Source organism: Natrix helvetica, assembly GCF_964273705.1.
Source record: "Natrix helvetica genome assembly, chromosome: 1".
Taxonomy (NCBI): domain Eukaryota; kingdom Metazoa; phylum Chordata; class Lepidosauria; order Squamata; family Natricidae; genus Natrix; species Natrix helvetica.
This window is the reverse complement of record NC_138548.1, coordinates 210914270-210932876: the sequence shown is the minus strand read 5'-3', so window position 1 is coordinate 210932876 and position 18607 is coordinate 210914270. Positions and strand designations below refer to the sequence as shown.

The window sequence follows — 18607 nt, the reverse complement described above, 5'->3', positions numbered from 1 at the left end:
GGGCAAAGAGTTCATTGGTACCAAGAGCGTGAGGCAGAACCAGACAGCTCTAACCATGCTGCCATCTCCAGTGCTGAGGAGTCTGAAATTCTTAACGCTAATCCCTAATGCAGATTAAAACAGTCACTGCAAGTTTAAGCATGGGAGCAAGGGAGAGAGAAGTCTCTTCTTTCTCACATTTGGGTGATGGCTGGCATGTGGGACCTGGCTGGGGAGACTCAGATTCAAATCCCTGCCACAAAGTTTACACTGCTTCTTTAAACCAGGGGGGTCACACTCAAGGCCGAGAGTCCGGACCCGCCTCGTGGGGTGCTTAAATCTGGCCCACAGGGCCAGCCTGGAAATATCAAAGGACTAGCTTGCGGTGCCTCTGCCGACCAAAATGAGCTGCGGGGAGGGAGCGTGTGGCCTCCCCATGGCCCATTTTTGGCTATCACGACCTCCTGCAGCACACCTCCAGCCAAAAATGGGCCACGTGGCAGCCAAAAATGAGGCAGAGGGGGCATCCGTCCTGTCTCCCCCCTCTCTGCCCCCCCCCCTGCTGGCCCTCAGAGGAGAACTACAATGCTGATCCGGCCCTCGAAGAAATGCAGTTTGACAGCCTTTACTTTACTTTATTTTAAATTTCTAGACCGCCCCCTCTCCCGAAAGGGACTCGGGGCAGTGTACAGTCAAATTAAAACACAAGGAATACATAAGAATAGATATATAAATACACAGATCCTTAAATACTTAGACGAGGAGGCTATAAAAAACTGTATCTTAAAGTAAAGTAATTAAAAAACAGTATTAAAAATAACCCCTAAAAATACCCCAAAAAGTTAAAGTTAAAATAATGACCTAGAAATCCCAATTAAAAAATATCTGCCAGGAGGTAAAATAGACTATGAATGGGCCAAGCCGGCTAGTCGGAACAGGTGAGTCTTTAGTTTTTGACGGAAGGAACGGAAGTCGGTGGTGGTTCTGATGTCGGGGGGGAGGTCATTCCAGAGGGTTGGGCCCATCACAGAGAAGGCTCTACTCCTAGGCGCTGCCCGTTGGCATTGCTTGGTGGACGGCACCAGGAGGAGTCCCTCCCTGTGAGAGCGAATTGGAGAGCCTTGCTTTAGACAAATCATCTGCTTTGTCTAATTTACATACTGTGGATTTTCCACCAATGTTATTACTTTGACCCACCATTTTGCTACCTTTAAAAAAATTGTTTTATTTTCCCTGCCTAGAAGGCCCAATATGTCATAAATATCACACCAGTCTCTCTCTCTCTCTCTCTCTCTCTCTCTCTCTCTCTCGCTCTCGCTCTCGCTCTCGCTCTCTCGCTCTTTTTATGCTCTCTTTACACTTTAGGCATGAACTGTCCATTAACACATCTGTACCACAGGAGGATGCAAGGACAGAATACTGATAATGCCCACACAATCAGCCTGATGTGCGAAATCCCAAATAGGAAAAATTCATCGGTTAGCCATTTTGTGTCCCCGGTTATATCAGAGCCCAGCCATTCTCTTACACTCTTAAGAGCACAGTGCGTGGATTGCGTAATCGGAGAAGGAATGGAGGACGGGGGGATGTTTCACTGCCTTCATTGCATTGGCTGCCCTCAAGAACAGTTCAGCCAAAACATCTCCAAGCAGTAACTTTGACTGATCCCTTCCCAGTTTCCTTCCAGAAGGATTCTCTACCGGTTCCAAGCCTATCTGTTTTGAAAGCTGCATCTGTTTGTCTTCTCTTTTTGCTCCAGTACATTTGAAAAACAGAGCAAAATACAGGTAGTCCTTGACTTATGACAGTTCATGCAGTGACTGTTCAAAGTTACAGAGGCACTGAAAAAAGGAACATGACTGTTTTTCACACTTACAACCGTTCCAGCATGTCCGTGATAACATGATCAAAATTAGGATGCTTGGCAATTGACTCATATTTATGACGGCTGCAGTGTCCTGGGGTCATGTAATCACCTTTTGAGACCTTCTAAGAAGTAAAGTCAATGGGGAAGCCAGATTCACTTAACAACTGTGTTTACTAACTTAACAACTGCAGTGATTCACTTAACAACTATGGCAAGAAAGGTTGTAAAATGAGGCAAAATTCAGCTAACAAGTGTCTCGCTCACCAATGGTAATTTTGGGCTCAATTGTGGTTGTAAGTCAAGGACTACCTATAGACGTTTTTGGTGCCATGCTGTAGCTATTTAACTTGTGCCTTGCCTCCCCCCACCACAGCTGGTCATGCAAGGGGAAAGTTGGTTTGATGGTTTTACAGTTTCTCTTTTAACGAATTGCAGGCATTGCCCTGTCAGCTCCAGCGCTAATGCACATGCTGGCCAGCTGACTTTGGCCTTCATTTTCGGCCATTTTTCGCCCTCCGGAGGCTTTCCTGAAGCCTCCAGAGAGCAAAAAACAACCCAACACACAAACCAGAAGTTCAGGGATGAACTTCTGGTTTGCACATTGGGCCGTTTTTCCTCCCTGCGGAGGCTTCAGGAAAGCCTTCTGAAGGCTCCAGAGGGCAAAAAATGGCTCTACTGCAACCCAGAGGTCTGTTCCTGAAGCCTCCGGAGCAGTGGTGGGTTTCTGCCGGATCGCACCGGATCGCACGATCCAGTTGGTCAATAAACCCGGAAGTAATTTCCTGCCCCCTTGGCGTTTTTTGCATCGGGGCTGACTCCCCGCCGCCACCGCTGCACTACCTCATGATCCTTGTCTTCTGGCCGCGGCCCCACTCCGTGGAAAACATAGGCACAATTACAGCCCGGAGCAGGAGCAAAGCCCCTTTCCCAACTGGCCCTTCCTTCCTCGGAAGGCTTCAGAGGGAAGGTTCTGCAGAAGCCCGGGCGAGTGACAACATGTTCCCGCCGTTACGAAGTCTCCGAGACTGTAATTTTCTGAGCTGTGCGCGCGCACCTGTTTTCCACGGCGTGGAGCAGCGGCGAGGTTCTGTCGGAAGAGTAGTTGGGGTGCCTCTGGGGGAGCTGGCCTGGACTCTTGGCATGGTGTGCATGTGGCCACCCACTCCTGAATGTCTCTGTCCATATTGAGCCACCACACATAGCTCCGTGCCAACGCCTTCATTCTTACCATCCCAGGGTGACCCTTGTGGAGAGCCTCCAGCACGGCTACTCGCAGCTGTTTCGGGATGACCACCTGGTCCCCCCACAATAGACAACCCTGGATGGCGGACAATTGGTCGTGTTTCGTGAAGAAAGGGTTGAGTTCTGTTTCCACCGGTCCCTTGGGCCACCCCCTCCACACCCAGTTCAAAATCTGCTTGATGATGGGGTCTTTTTCGGAATGGTGTACGACGTCTCTGGAGGAGATGGGTCCCGAGTCTAGGCAGTCAATCAGGAGTACCACGGCCTCAGGTGTCGGGTCGGCAAGCAGCTCCGGTAGGGGGCATCGACTCAGTGCATCTGCGTGCCCCAACGTGGTGCCCAGACGGTGGATGAGCTGGTATGAATATGCTGCCAGGAAGATCGTCCAACAGGTCATGCGGGAGGAGAGTGACACCGGGGTCGGGCGGTCTCCAGCCAGTAGTCCCAGTAGCGGCGTGTGGTCTGTCACCAGGTCGAAGTCCCTGCTGTACAGGTATTCGTGGAACCGCTTGACCCCTGCCACTGCGGCCAGCGCTTCCCGGTCCAGCTGGCTGTAGTTCCATTCGGTGGCGGACAGCGTCCTTGAATAGAACGCGATGGGGGCTTCCGTGCCATTCGGCATCCGGTGACTTAGGACAGCGCCAACTCCGAAGGGGGATGCGTCGCAGGTCAGCACCAGTGGCAGGGTTTGACTGTATTGGACCAGGAAGGAGTCTGCTGATAAAAGTCCCTTCATAGCGGCGAACGCCTTGGCTTCGGCTTTCCCCCACGTCCACTCCGTGTTCTTCGCTAGCAGGCGGTGTAGTGGCTCAGCAACCGTCGCTTTCTGCTTGAGGAACACGCTATAAAAGTGAAGGAGTCTGAGGAACGCCTGGAGCTCGGTCTGATTTTTTGGAGCGGGGCTTCCCTAATGGCCCTGATTTTCTGGTTGGTCAGGTGAATCCCGGAGCCATCGATCATGTAGCCTAAGAACTCCACCCTGGATACGTTTATTTTGCACTTTTCCTTTTTAAAACGGAGGCCCTTCTATCGGAGTCTGTCCAATACAGCGCGAACTCTTTTTAAAAGTTGTGCTTCGTTTGCGGCGGATACCAATATGTCTTCAAAATAGGGGGGAGTATCTAACAGTCTCCAAACTGCTTTTGACGGATTGAGGGAACGGATACCATTGGAAACTATCTAAACAGGGATAACCACTAGAAGAAAAGAGTCAGATATTCCTGGGATAACAGCAATGACACAAATATACTGTAACATAGAGAGAACCTTTATTATAAGATGCTTTTCAGAGGAAGCACTGGATGAATAGGAATAGCCTTGAAATGCTCCCCACCTGTATGTTATGCCTGTCTAGGCACCGCAGAAAAGTGATAATGTGATTAACCTTTATGTAGCTGCCTTAGAGTCAAACTTATGGCCAACCTAAAAATATTATTTTCTGACATGTAGCTGGATACCCATGCTTCGTGACAAAACTATGTGATCGGGCTATGCACGAGGAATTTGGTTCAAATCCATTGGTTTAGTGGTGTCAGTGATTGAAACACAAAAGGGAATATTGCTCCCACCGCCTTGAGTCCAGAAGTAGTTCCATAGGTAGAAAGCGTAGACATTTTGATGAGGTACCAATGTTTAGTACTGTACGGAGTCCCAGACCATTCCTGAGTGAAGGAGTGGAACGTCTGCCAGTTTGAATTGAGGTAACGGAATGTGAGGCAACTGGCAGTTGGAACAGAGTTCTTTTCAGGTGGGGAGGGGGACTAGAACTCCTTAGCATCAGAGTGTGTTAATTACTGTATAAGAATTACTAATGATCTGATGGGTGTTTCGAAAAATCCTTTCTTAGCGAATACCTGGAAGCCAAGAGGAACATACATGCCAAATTTCAAGTTTGTAGGGTTTATGGTTCTGGAGATTTCGTGAGTGGTATTTACCTTATATATATAGAGAGAGTGAGATTGAAAAGAGGTCTGAGCATGAAGACTTTCTCAGCTCCTTGAGAGATATGTGGAGATGATTTACGTTTTCTCCATAATCTGCCTATGGGTGGCTGCCTAACTGCACACAAAGCAAAATAAACTTTCAGGTGACTCAGGAAAGAATATTTGCCATTAAGGCTGATCTCTCCTGCAGAATACCGTTCTCTACACTGGTTAGCATTCCAACTTCCATTTGGGAAGGACAGGGCACCTTGGCTGCAACTTTCCCATTTGCCCCCAGCGGAAGAGGCTTATTACAGCTTCTGAACATGGAGGCTTTAAATATGACCCTTTTAAGTCTCTTCCGGCACCTTGATTAGAACCCATTACCCTTCAGCAGAGATTGCTATGTTGCTGTACTTGGCCTGACTTGGTTCCCATGAAGAGAATCATTGTATAGACAGAGTCAGGTTAACAATTATTTTATGTGCTCTATTAAAACAGGATCCAGCTAATTAGTGGTGGGATTCAAATTTTCTTACTACAGGTTCTGTGGGCGTGGCTTGATGGGCGTGGCATGGCTTGGTAGGTGTGGCAGGGGAAGGTTACTGCAAAATCCGCATTCCTCCCGATCAGCTGAGATTCGGGAGGCAGAGAGTAGATGGGGGCGGGGTCAGTCAGAGGTGGTATTTACCAGTTCTCAGAACTACTCAAAATTTCCGCTACCGGTTCTCCAGAACTGGTCAGAACTTGCTGAATACCACCTCTGCAGCTAATGAACAAGAGACTCCCACTTGAGAAGTGGGATCTTCAGTTTGGACTGAAGAAAACGTAGGAGCAGAGCAGGTTGAAGTGGTAGAATAGCATGCCATCTATATTTACTTTTGTCTAAATTATATGCAAGAATGTTTATGCATTAAAGATCCCTTCCTCCCCCACCCCCTGCTCCAATGTTTATTGTGATCGATCCCTCCCCCTCGCAACCCTCAATTTATCTTTAGAAGAATCTTGACTGGCACACTATGATTCAATGAAACATAGCAGAACTGCGCCTGTCTTGAGATCCAACTGCCTTAGGCTCCAGAAGAGAAATTGCCAAATAAGGGGAAAGCCCCAGGAACTGCATCCTCTCCGCAAAGCAAAGGAATTCAGCCAAGCCTGAGATGGCTGCAGAGAATGAGAGGGATGAAGGGTACGTAGATTAAATAATGAGGATGAAATTAGTGTTGATTTTTCCCGGTACACCCTTTTTAAAAGACTTCCCGTGTCCACAGCCAAGTGGTCTGGATGCCCATGTGGTCTACCATCACAGAGCATTGCCATGTCCAGCTTTGGATCAGCAATGCCCAGCGAGCATCCCTGGCACAAAGAGAGCATGGATAAAAATAGATGCATCTGAATGTTAAAAATAGTCTTGCTAAGCACGCAATTGGCAAGGCGATGGCAAAACACTAGAGATCGGGGTGGGGAGGAGGGTGGAATAAGGGGTGTTCGGGCATCAAGGGCTACAGACTCCAGAGGGGTGGTCCCTGCCTTCAGCAACAGCTGCTGGGCTTGGGGGATCAGGTTTCACAGAGCTACAAAAACAAAAACGGGATGGCAGTGCGGTCGGATCCTCATCCTCATTCCGAGAACCAAACAGACTCACTGTAATGTTTACCACATGTCAGGCTTGCTGGTTCTTTGGACTTCAACACGCTGACATGTATACAGCAAACACATTCCACATTATTAAAACCACATTTAATTAAGAGGGGGAGAAAAGATGTGCTTGGAGAGGGAGGACAGAGTGAGCAGGAAGGCAATGTCCCTGTTTTGTGCTGGGGGGAGGATCTCCCTGCACAATTTCCCTATATTGCCTGCACTGTATAGGGAAATTGTACAGTGTAATGTAATGGTGCCATCTGCCGGGCAACAGGTGCAATAACATTCCTTTAGTCCAGTGCAGTCCCTCCTGCAAAATTTCCATGGGACAGGCAACGGGATCCATGCATTTGCCTGCAATAACTTCCTCGGTACCCATCAAGCACCCTGCGCTGATTTTATATTTTAATTTAAAAAAAAAACAAAATCTGAAATAGAAACCTACTAACCCTCTAGGAACTCTTGGGGGCCTCTGTAGCCACTTCTAGAAAATAAACATGATGTGCAGCAGACGCATTCTTTGTTTGGAAATATACCCATCTGTCTAGAGAAAAAAGGCAAATGGAGTTGGGGTGCTGGGAAAGCATCCTGGGGGATGAAGTAGGGTGGGAAGATTCCCTCCGTACTTCCCTTTCTAGGAAATAAATGTGTGGGTCCTGGCTGGGTCTAGAATCTACCATTTTTTTAAGTAGTTAAATGAGGACAAAAAATATGGCAAGCTCAGAGACCACCAAGGACCCCTCATGTCAATCCTGTGCTACAAATAAACCGCTCCAAAGTCGATTGCAGAAAATACGACGTCAGCAACAAAGTGGTCAACACCTGGAATGCACTACCTGACTCCATTGTTACCTCCTCAAACCCCCGCAGCTTCAACCTTAAACTGTCTACCGTGGACCTCACCCCATTTCTAAGAGGTCAATAGGGGCATGCATAAGCGCACCAACCGTCCTTGTCCTACTGTCCCCATTTATTCGTATCCATTTCCTGTATTGATAATCATGTTTATACTTATATGTTATCTTATACGTGCTTGACAAAATAAATAAATAAATAAATAAATAAGGAAGGAAGGAAGGAAGGAAAGAAAAGAAAGAGAGAGAGAAAGAGAAAGAAAATATCCTTTATTAATATGATTTTAGTTTCCATTTTCTCTTCCTTTACCTGTGCAAGCCCAGTGCCATGCATGGGCCTCAGGGACGCAAGTTGTGACAGTGGGCTAAACCCACATTCACTTCTGTGGGTCTGCCCTACTTTCCTGGAGTTCTTCATAAACCAGTCAGGACAATGGCTGAGATGTGTAGTAAGCTTACTTCCATCTGCTCCGGCTGCTTGTGTCCAAGCCGTATATAAAAGCTTGCCATCTCTAGTCCCAGGCCTTAGGGAAGGGTCTATAATGGCCAGGCTGCCAATTGAAGAAAGAAAACGTACTGATCCTTACACTGATAGTGAACTCTATCCTAGTCTCAAGCCATTTCACTCAGGACACTTGGCCAAATCCTTATCTTCCATTCTGCCTGCCTACCAACAGAGGTTGGGGAAATGGCTTTGAGAGGTGATTTACCTCTCCTTGTTCTCAGGGTCAAAGGAGAAGACAGTTCTACACCAAAATACTAAGCAATACTGGCCACACCTGACCCTTAGTCTATCTCTATCTGGCCTGCAAGGTTTGCTATTATTTTGAAGGCAACTATTCATTTATTTTCAATTTATGTATGTGCATGCATTCAAGCCCTCACACCTTCACAGCCTTATTGGTTCAGCACTCTGCAATAATCCCAGTTTCTCATGTGGTCCTTCGGGAAAACTAATTGCCTATTCTTGGCTTAACAGCTTGTCTAATAGGTTTCTTATTTTAATGGGAAGTGGGGCCTGAGGCACAAATTAGTCTCTGCCCTTGGCCTCAAGCAGCCAAATATCTTCGAGCGATTCTAATCTTGCTGGTGAAAACTTAAAGACAAACGTGCACACGTTTACATCAGTTGATCAATACCAGACAAAAATAGTTTGTTACTACATTCGCATTACTTCCGGCAAAACCTTGCCAGGACCTTTTGCTATACGCGACACGAAAATTTCACTCTTTTACTTACATCGAACGGGGGAAATCAGCCTGCTGCTTTGCCTCCGCTGCTGCACATGATTCTCGGCGTGTTGTGAAGCAACCAGATTTCAGGATCTCTGATTTGCTACAAAACTGTGGAGGGAAGTTGTATATGTTTTTAGACTCCCACCCCTTCTGGGTTTTTTTTTTAAATTCTCAGAAGCAGCCTGGCAAAGAGCCACAGCAGCTGGTTTTGGCCAGAATTCCTCATACCTCAAGAGCCCTTATTCACTTATACTCCAGAAAAAGAAAACAGCAGCCCAATATGGAAGATTTTGGAAGCGTCTGAAGAAGTATCAGCCACCATTTCCTTCTCTATACTAAAAACCTCCAATAATTCTCAGCATTGTTTTTTAAGTTACTTTGCTCTCCATGCCAATCTTAACTCTAATATAATAATATATGGCCTTTTATTGGTTTAAAGCTCGTCCTTGATTTACAACAGTTCATTTAGTGACCGTTCAAAGTTACAACGGCACCGAAAAAAGTGACTTATGATCGTTTTTCACAGTTACGACCTTGGCAGCATCCCCATGGTCATGTGATCAAAATTCAGATGCTTGGCAACCAGTTCACACTTACGACCGTTGCTGGGTCCCAAGGTCATGTGATCCCCTTTTACAACCTTCTGGCCAGCAAAACCGATGGGGAAGCCAGATTCGCTTAATGACCGTGTACTAACTTACCAACTGAAGTGATTCATTTAACCACTGTGCCAAGTAAGGTCATAAAATGGGGCAACACTCACTTAACAACTGTCTCACTTAGCAACATAAATTTTGTGGTTGTAAGTTGAGGACTACCTGTATTTGATTTTTATCCCACCTTTATTTTGGTCACTTAAGGTGGCATATATACCTTTAAGCTTCCTCCTCTTACTGTATTTTTTGGACTATAAGACACACTGATATAATAATAAATAAATAAATAAATATTTATTTCTTAGCCGCACCCTCTCCCGAAGGACTCGGGGCGGCGTACAACAAAACATAGGAAATAAATATATCGACATACATATAACAAAACATATACCAAGACATATATACGACATATACAAGGAGGAGGTGAACTGAAAGATAAAAACAAGTAAAAACACAATGTTTAAAAACCCCTAAATAAATTGAATGCAATTAAAATACCCCAAATAAAAAACCCGTCAGGAGCGATATAGTTGGATCAAAGTTGAGCCAGGCCAGCAACTTGAAAAAGGTGGGTCTTGAGCTTTACACGAAATGTATAAGACGCACCAAGATTTCAAAGAGGTAAGTAAGAAAAAATGGTTTTGTTCTCCACAGCCCCCAGCAGCACTCTGCAGGCTTCAGCAGGGCTGGGGGAAGGTAAAATGCCCCCGTTTTTGCAAAAAATGGCCCATTTTCCATAAAAATGGGATGCAGGGGCAGGGCTCCAGGAGGCCAAAAATGGCTGTATTCGGTGTATAAGACGCACCAACATTTTCATGCTCTTTTAGGAGGGGAAAAGGTGCGTCTTACACTCCGAAAAATATGGTATATTCCCCTGTGAGACTAAGGTTGGTCTAAGAGAGAGTGACTGGCCCAAGGTCTCCCAGATGCCTTTCATGCCTAGCGGAGGATTTGATCTCAGGATCTCCTGGTTTGTAGTCTAGCATCTTAGCCTGCTTTTTATTTGTTTTAATCCCATCCTTGCAAATATCTTGAAGGCTGAGGTTGCTCAGCAGACGGCAGCTTTGAAACTTTTTCAAATTTGGGGAACACAAAAATATTTACATTCAGGACTAGAAATAGTCACATCGCTTTTGCAGCTCACAAGTCTTTGAGCGGGGCACATGTTCCAATCTTCTGCACTTTCATTCGAAAACAAACGGCATTCTATTGAAGGCGACCTTTGCCTAAGAAATCGTGGAAAAGACGGCAGATTAAACTGAAGTTAATGCTAAAGCCACACAGGTGGCTCGCAAGGTGCTCCTTTAGCTGCATTTGCCCGGCGTACTTTTGGTAGAGGTCCAGCTAGATGAAAACCTAATTGTTCGCTCTGAAGCATGACAAATTAGGAAATAGGGTTTCCACACAGGTCATCTGTTTTCTTAGAGAGATTAATTCCCAAGATCCGAAAACCACAAATTCATGGACCTTGGGTTTCTCCTAAAATACAGATGGAAAAGTTTTATGCAATGTTGTTTAGAGCTATTGCCTGTTGGAAATTGCCTGGGTTATTGATATGCCTTGCAAGCAGCTGTGATGTTGAAATAATGCTACTGTCTGACATGTATGCATTTTTGAACTCATTTAGACATAGAAATATTTTAAAGAAATAAAGCAATCAAGTGGCTGGGAGAGGGAGATCTTCTGTATACCAGGTAAAATGGAGATTCTGGTTAATGTGGGTCTAAAACAGTGAAATGTGAATGATATGAGGGGGATGTGAATTGTTTATTAAGACTGTTACATTTGGGCATTTAAAAACAGAGAGAGGTGGTTTGGAGAGGATAATTCTAGATGAGAATACACCGTAATTGTGAGGTCAGAAAAATGGGGTTGATTTAGTTTCTTAGGAAAATGACTTGAGCCTATCAAAATTTGAAATCAGTGTTTTGGGATCACCATGGCCATTTTGTAAATAGGCACGCACAACACAGATTGCAGACATGTTCACTGCTCCAAAAATATCAGGTGAGGGTTTTGTAATTAAAATTAAAACCTACCGAAACAAAATTAAAGCCTCCACAATCAGAAGCTGTAGATCTCCAATTACCAGGATCTTATTCTATATAAAACAAGATTCTGCTGGATGTAGATTATGAGTAGAAACACTTCAGGGAGGAAGACAATTTATGTGGCTTCATTCTATCAGTGACGTGCGGTGAGGGTTATGGCTGGGGAGGCTGGTGACGTCATCAGGAAGGCGGGGAATGGGACCACGTGTGCAGACCACGTGTGCAGACCACGTGGTCTCGTTCTCCGCCTTCCTGAGTGAACATTAAGGGGACCGCGGCGTAGCATTACTTCCTCCACCGGCACCAGTCCCTTTCACCCCGCTCAAGCCTTGCCGCCTGCAGCCACCGCCCGCCCTCGCTGCTCCTTTCGTTGCTTGCCCGCCCGCCTCTAAGGCACGCCAAAACCTCCTTTGTCCCCCCCCAGCGCGCGCCCTTTTTATTTCCCGCGACACACCCCCCCCCATTTCGGGAAAGCTTTCCCCATTGCCTGGGGGGTGAGGGGGGCGGCTCCTCTCCCCCCACTCCCTCCGTCCCTGCCTCTCTCCTCAGCCCCAAAGCTCCGTCCGCGTGACTCACTTCCAAGGCGGTGGCTGCTCCATCCCGCTCCGGCTCTGGAAGCGACCGAAGATCAGGCTCGCTCGCCGGACTGCTTCGGCGCCATTCTGGCTACCTTCGTCCATCCGCGCCCGGGAGATGCGGAAGCAGTCCGGTGGACGAGTGACCGAAGATCTCGCTGCCTCGCTCGCTGCCTCGCTCGCTCGCTCGCCGGACTGCTTCGGCGCCATTCTGGCTACCTTCGTCCATCCGCGCCCGGGAGACGCAGAGGGAGAAATGTTGTCGGCGCCTCCAGATGACGAACCAGTCGCTTGCTTTCGTCATCGGGAGGCCGATAACATTTCTGCCTCCACGTCTCCCGGGCGCGGATGGACGAAGGTAGCTAGAATGGCGCCGAAGCAGTCCGGCGAGCGAGCGAGCGAGGCAGCGAGATCTTCGGTCACTCGTCCACCGGACTGCTTCCGCATCTCCCAGGCGCGGATGGACGAAGGTAGCCAGAATGGCGCCGAAGCAGTCAGGCGAGCAAGCGAGCGAGGCAGCGAGATCTTCGGTCACTCGTCCACCGGACTGCCTCGGCGCCATTCTGACTACCTTCGTCCATCCGCGCCCGGGAGATGCGGAAGCAGTCCGGTGGATGAGTGACCGAAGATCTCGCTGCCTCGCTCGCTTGCCGGACTGCTTCGGCGCCATTCTGGCTACCTTCGTCCATCCGCGCCCGGGAGATGCGGAAGCAGTCCGGTAGACGAGTGACCGAAGATCTCGCTGCCTCGCTCGCTCGCCGGACTGCTTCGGCGCCATTCTGGCTACCTTCGTCCATCCGCGCCCGGGAGACGCGGAGGCAGAAATGTTGTCGGCCTCCCGATGACGAAAGCAAGCGACTGGTTCGTCATCCGGAGGCGCCGACAACATTTCTCCCTCCGCGTCTCCCGGGCGCGGCCGGACGGATGTATATAATATTATATATATAGTATATAATATTATATACTATTATTCCATGAAGAGAGGTGAGGCCCTGCCTCCCTTGCCTCTACTGACCGCACGTCACTGCATTCTATATATCTATTTATTTATTAAATTTATATGCCATCCAACTTACTAGCAAGCAACTATGAATGACTTCATCAAGATAAGTTGATCTCAGGATTTGACCTGATTAATACTTGGATGGAAGACTACTAGGAAATCCCAAGGCCATGGAGTTAAACTTGGAAATTGAAGAAATATTCCAAAAGAAAGAAAAAGCAAATTCCTTTGATATTCCTGCTGAGAAAACGGTGTGGTTGTGTCCAGTTGTTTACCAGATGTAAAGTTCAAGAAGGGCATCCTTACATTTATCCGCAGTTGCACAAAAGCTTTAAAAGTACACATTTACTCCAAAAAAGGACACCTCACTGAGTATCAGCCCACCTCTAGAGGCATTCTAGAAAACTGCCTGGGGTGTCAAAATTTCAGGAGCATTTGCCAGTAATATATAAATGTCTGTGAGCAAGCAGTCACTTGTTATACTTCTACAGAAAACACAAGAGACTTTTAAAAAAGAACATTAACTTTGAATCTGCAGGAAACTATACTTGCATGAAATTGTCACAGCAGTTACCTCAGTGTTTGCCAAAAGGAGAGAAGAGGGCCCCACTATTGACAAGCACAATTGTTACAAAACAAGGGCAATGATGACATACTTTATATTATTGCTACAGGATGGCTGGGTGATTCTGAGTGATGCTATGAACTAGAACTTCAGGAATAACTAAAGTCAAACAGATTTTTACACACTTGTGGCCGCCTTTGGATAGTGGAATGGGACTGGAGTAGTTTCTTTAAAGAGACTAGAACCTGGGAGACTGTGAGTTCTAGTCCTGCCTTAGGCACAAAGCCAGGTGGGTGACCTTGGTCCAGTCAGTCTCTCAGCCCTAGAAAAAAAAAACAAGAGCAAACCACTTCTGAAATTTTGACAAGAAAACTTCAGGGAGTTGTCCAGGCAGTGGCCAAAAGTCAACTTCAACTCTGGAGGGGAAAAAAACCCATCCCATCTTAACACTTGTACATCTAAAAGTATATTAAGTCTGCCTTAGAGAGAATAAGATGAAGCAATGCAGTGGTGGGATTCAAATTTTCTTACTACTGGTTATGTGAGTATGGCTTGGTGGGCATGGCAGGGGAAGGTTACTGTAAAATCCCCATTTCCTCCCGATCAGCTGGGACTCAGGAGGCAGAGAATAGATGGGGTTGGAGCCAGTCAGAGGTGGTAATTACCAGTTCTCCGAACTACTCAAAATTTCCACTACCGGTTCTCCAGAACTGGTCAGAACCTGCTGAATACCTCTGAAGCAATGGTATGAGGCACCATTAGAAAAAGAAGTTGCCATGGCATATTTCTTCTATGGTAAAGGGTGACTGAGAAGAATGCATACTGTCAGTCTCAAACGAAATTTCCCTTCAACTTATCACTCATGTCCTAGTCAATTATTTTAATGTGACTGGAGTTTACATAGAAATATTCTGACAAATCTTGACTTGCTAAAAAGGCAGCTAAAATCCAATAATGTCAGGGATCCACTTAATTTCTGGGTGCTCCCATATATGGACACAATAAATGCTGTCAGCCATCCTGTCACATGAACACCCCCCCCCCCCCCGACATATAAACCGAACTTGTGGCTGATAATCTAAGTCTGAGAAAAGGAAAGATAATGGGTTCACACAGAGAAAGGAAAAATGGACTAAGAACTGTGGGAAGGGAAAGGAAGGGAAGAGAAATGGCTAGCAGACAAGGATGGGATTAAGCAGCACCATGTTGCTGAAGAGATACAGTTCCTGAGAAGTTCAAGACCACCAAAGAGGAATTGGAATGGAAATTGCTAGGAACGTCCCTTTAGGGCAGGGGTGTCCAACCTTGGCAACTTTAAAACTTGTGAACTTCAACTCCTAGAATTCCCCAGCCAGCTACATTATAGGATGTCTGGGCACATTGTCATTTTAAAAGAAGAGTACTGTTGCAGGCAGAGAAAGGCCAAATAATTTGCTACATTGAAATCTCCTTTAAAGGGTGACTAGGAAGGGAAGACTGTAGACTTGTTTGTAGGAAATGCTTGCTTAGTTATATCCCTGGAAAAGCCAAACTTTCTGAGTCTTTTCACACCTCTTATTCTAAAAATTGTTTTAATGGTAGGATTCATAAGACCTTCCTAACTTCCTGCTGTCTCTTGTCTGACCAATCTTGAGAAATCACATTCAATCACCTTGAGATTGAAATTTACTCATTCCCCAATAATCCAGATATATTTAGGGTATCTACTTGTGAAATACCCTGGATATTTTGTGAATGTTTCAGAAGAGGGTGTCTTGGCAGAATACTCCGCAATATAAACCCATTTGAATAAATGGGTGCAAAATTTGTGCTCCACTAATTCCCAATTATGAGTTCAACATACCATATCTCTAATGAGATAGAAGAAATGTAAGGGATTAGTTATTATCATTTTATTGTTTGTGTGTATACTGAGAATTTATGCACCAGAGACAAATTCCTTGTGTGTCCAATCACACTTGGCCAATAAAGAATCTTCTCTCCCCTTCCTTTCCTTTCCCTTCCCTTCTACTCCACTCTCCACTACATTCCATTCTACCCTCCATCAATTCCCATGCAGAGTTGGATTAATGCGGACAAAATACAATAGGGGAAGTGAAAGGCGATTTAGTGGAAGTGAAAGGCGATCTAGGGGAAGTGAAAGATGATATAAAGAAGTTGGATGACAGAATGGGAAAGATACAGGAAACAATAGCTAAAAATGAGCAGAAGATAAAAATGATAGAAGTTAGGACAGAACAAACTGAAAAGAAATTGGAAGAAACAGAAGAAAGACTGACAGCAGTTAACAGAGAGCTCGGGGAGGCAATAGTCCATTAGAATTAGAACGATCCTCTTTCTATTTAAGATTTCAGAACATAGTAGAGACAAAAGATGAGGATCTACCAAAACTCATGAGTGATCTTTTAGCTGACCAACTGCAAATGGACAAAAGTGAACTGAGGAACAATATTGATGAAATCTATAGAGTGAATACTAATTATGCACAAAGATATGTTTCCCCGTGAAATACACATAAGATTTGCAAAAAAAGCTGTCAGAGACGAAATTTACAAAAGAACAAGGGACGAACAGCTTGTCCATAAAGGAAAAGAAGTCATAACCCTTAAACAAATACCAAAGAGAATCAGAGAGCAAAGAAGGAACTACCAATTCCTCTCTGCACAACTGATAAAATATAAAATAATGTTTCGCTGTTTGATACCAGAAGGCATGTTAATATCTTGGCAAGATAAGAAAATAAGGATTGACAGAGAAAGCCCGAGAATTCTATGAACACTACATAGAGGGAGAATCAGACAGCAGAGAGGAGTTGGAAACCCAAAGCCAAGTGGAGCAGCTGATGGAGGAAAAAGGACTAGACCAAGATGTGAGAAAGAAGACCGATGCAGCAGCCCAGGAAAGAGAAGGAGTGAGGACAAGAAACCAAAGGGAAACAAAACCAAGTAGAGGAACGAAGGCGATAAACAAGTAACAGGATGGAGGAGGAAGTGAAATTAATATCAGTCAATATAAATGAATTAAATTCACCTATAAAAAGAAGACAAACAATTTCTAAGCTCCAAAAACAAAACATGGATATCACATGTCTACAGGAAGTTCATATTAAAAAAGGAAATGGTAGTATTCTGGAATCTCCAAAATTAGGAAAATTACATCTGGCCCTGGCTGATACAAAGAAAAGAGGAATTGCAGTATATATAAAGGACTGGCTAAAACCTAAACAGGTATACGCAGATGAAGAGGAAAGAACATTATTAATTGAAGTATCAATAAAACAAAGAATTGCAGTCATATATTCACCAAACACGAGCCAGAAAGAATACTATAGTAAACTACATAAATGGATTGTAGAACTGGAACTGGATAACATATGCCTACTAGAGGACTTCAGTGCAGTGGTAGAGCCAAAGAAAGACTATAAAACGGATAATAAAAAAACTATGAAAGAAGAACTCTACCAAATACATTCTTTGAAATGGCCCAAGAACTAAATCTAAAAGATGTTTGGAGAGAAATCCACAAAAGAGTCAAACCCCCATAATTCATGGTCCAGGATCGACATGGTGTGGATGGATCCAGAAATGGAGAAAGATGTAGAAGAGGTAGAAATAACACCGAATATGTGGGCAGACCATAACCCATTAACAATCAAATGGAAAGGAGAAGCAAAAAGGAAAAAGAGATGGACCATGAATCAGAGGGTTGTAAAAGAAAATAATTATGTACAGTATGTGGAAAAAGAATTAGCATTTTTCCTAAAAGAAAACTGGAATGAACAGACAACCATTCAAAACCTATGGGATACAACTAAAGCTTATGTGTGAGGCATTACGATAGCATATACAATAAGAAGAAACAAAGAGAGGACTTCCGCTTCCACTGCTGATCGCGACGGGCAGGCTCTGCTCGCCCCGTGCTCTCCTGGTGGGCCCCTCACCGCTTGGGGGGCACAGGACGCCCTGTAGAGGCTCCTGCCGAAGGGGCGGCACCGCGGAGGATCCCCTGAGGCGGCGGCGGCCGGGGGGGGCCCGCATCACCCTAGGCACCGGGACGCATGATGGGGAGGCGCTCCGGCGTCTTCATGAGGAGGCAGCTGGAAGAACGAGCAATCTGAAGGACGCGGTTGCTGTGTGGTGAGGTGGAAACTTTCCCCCCGTTCCCTTTGTTTTCCTATAAAGAAACTGCCAGCTATTTTTAGAACTGTATTCAACTTGGTTTGGAGAAGCGTGGCTGGAGGGAGGGGGATTTCCCCCCCCAGGACAGGCGGCTATAAACTGTTTTGCTCTCCGCCCTAGAGGAGGAGGGAGGGAGAGAGCCATCTAAGGATTCCACGCTCATAACAAAGGCAGATTTTGGATTGTAACTTTACAAATGAGGTGATGATCTGAAAATTTTGGAAACTTTGAAAACTTTCTGTTATGTCCCTTAACTCCGAAGCTGGCAGGGCAAGATGGCACACTTCCGCTGTCTTTATAAACATTGAAAACTGACTCCACCCATAGAACTTCAGGCTTATTGTCTTTGTCTCCGTGACACTCAGACAAATCTCTTGTTGAATTGGATTCCCTGGAACAAAGGATTTTATTACTCTACTGCCAGAAATTGTAATTAGAAAAATCTTCTTCTGCTTGGACCTTTAGTCTCCTGAACTCTCTTGGCGGTTTTTCCTCCTTGATTGATCCTTCTCTGTATTGACTTTCAACTCCTTACTGCTCAACATAATGCCACCTAAAAGACCACCCCCGGGGAAGCCGGGCTTTGCTGTCTCCGCCCCGACATCTACAGCATCCAGTCCTAGTAAACAACAGTCTTTATCTTCGCTGATGCAGCCCAAACCTACTGAGACGGACTTTCAACAGATGTTTCAACAAATTTTAAAGGGACAGGAGGACATAAAAAGTCAACTAAAGGAGATGAAAGAAGACCTTAAAGAGAACCAGGACCAGACGAGTAAAAACTCACAGAGACTGGATCTTTTGGAAGGGGGGACGGCTGAGATGAGGGGGGAGATGGA

At 45.6% G+C, this 18607-nt stretch overlaps 1 protein-coding gene across 1 annotated transcript in view; it reads right to left on the bottom strand.

Moving 5' to 3' along the window:
* ARHGEF25 (Rho guanine nucleotide exchange factor 25) overlaps positions 1-8802 on the bottom strand; it is a 117653-nt gene extending 108851 nt beyond the window's left edge. The window contains exon 1 of the mRNA XM_081939630.1: positions 8745-8802. The gene's annotated coding sequence lies outside the window, so the exon portion shown is untranslated. The remainder of the gene's footprint in view (positions 1-8744) is intronic.
* Between the last annotated feature and the right edge of the window lie 9805 nt (positions 8803-18607).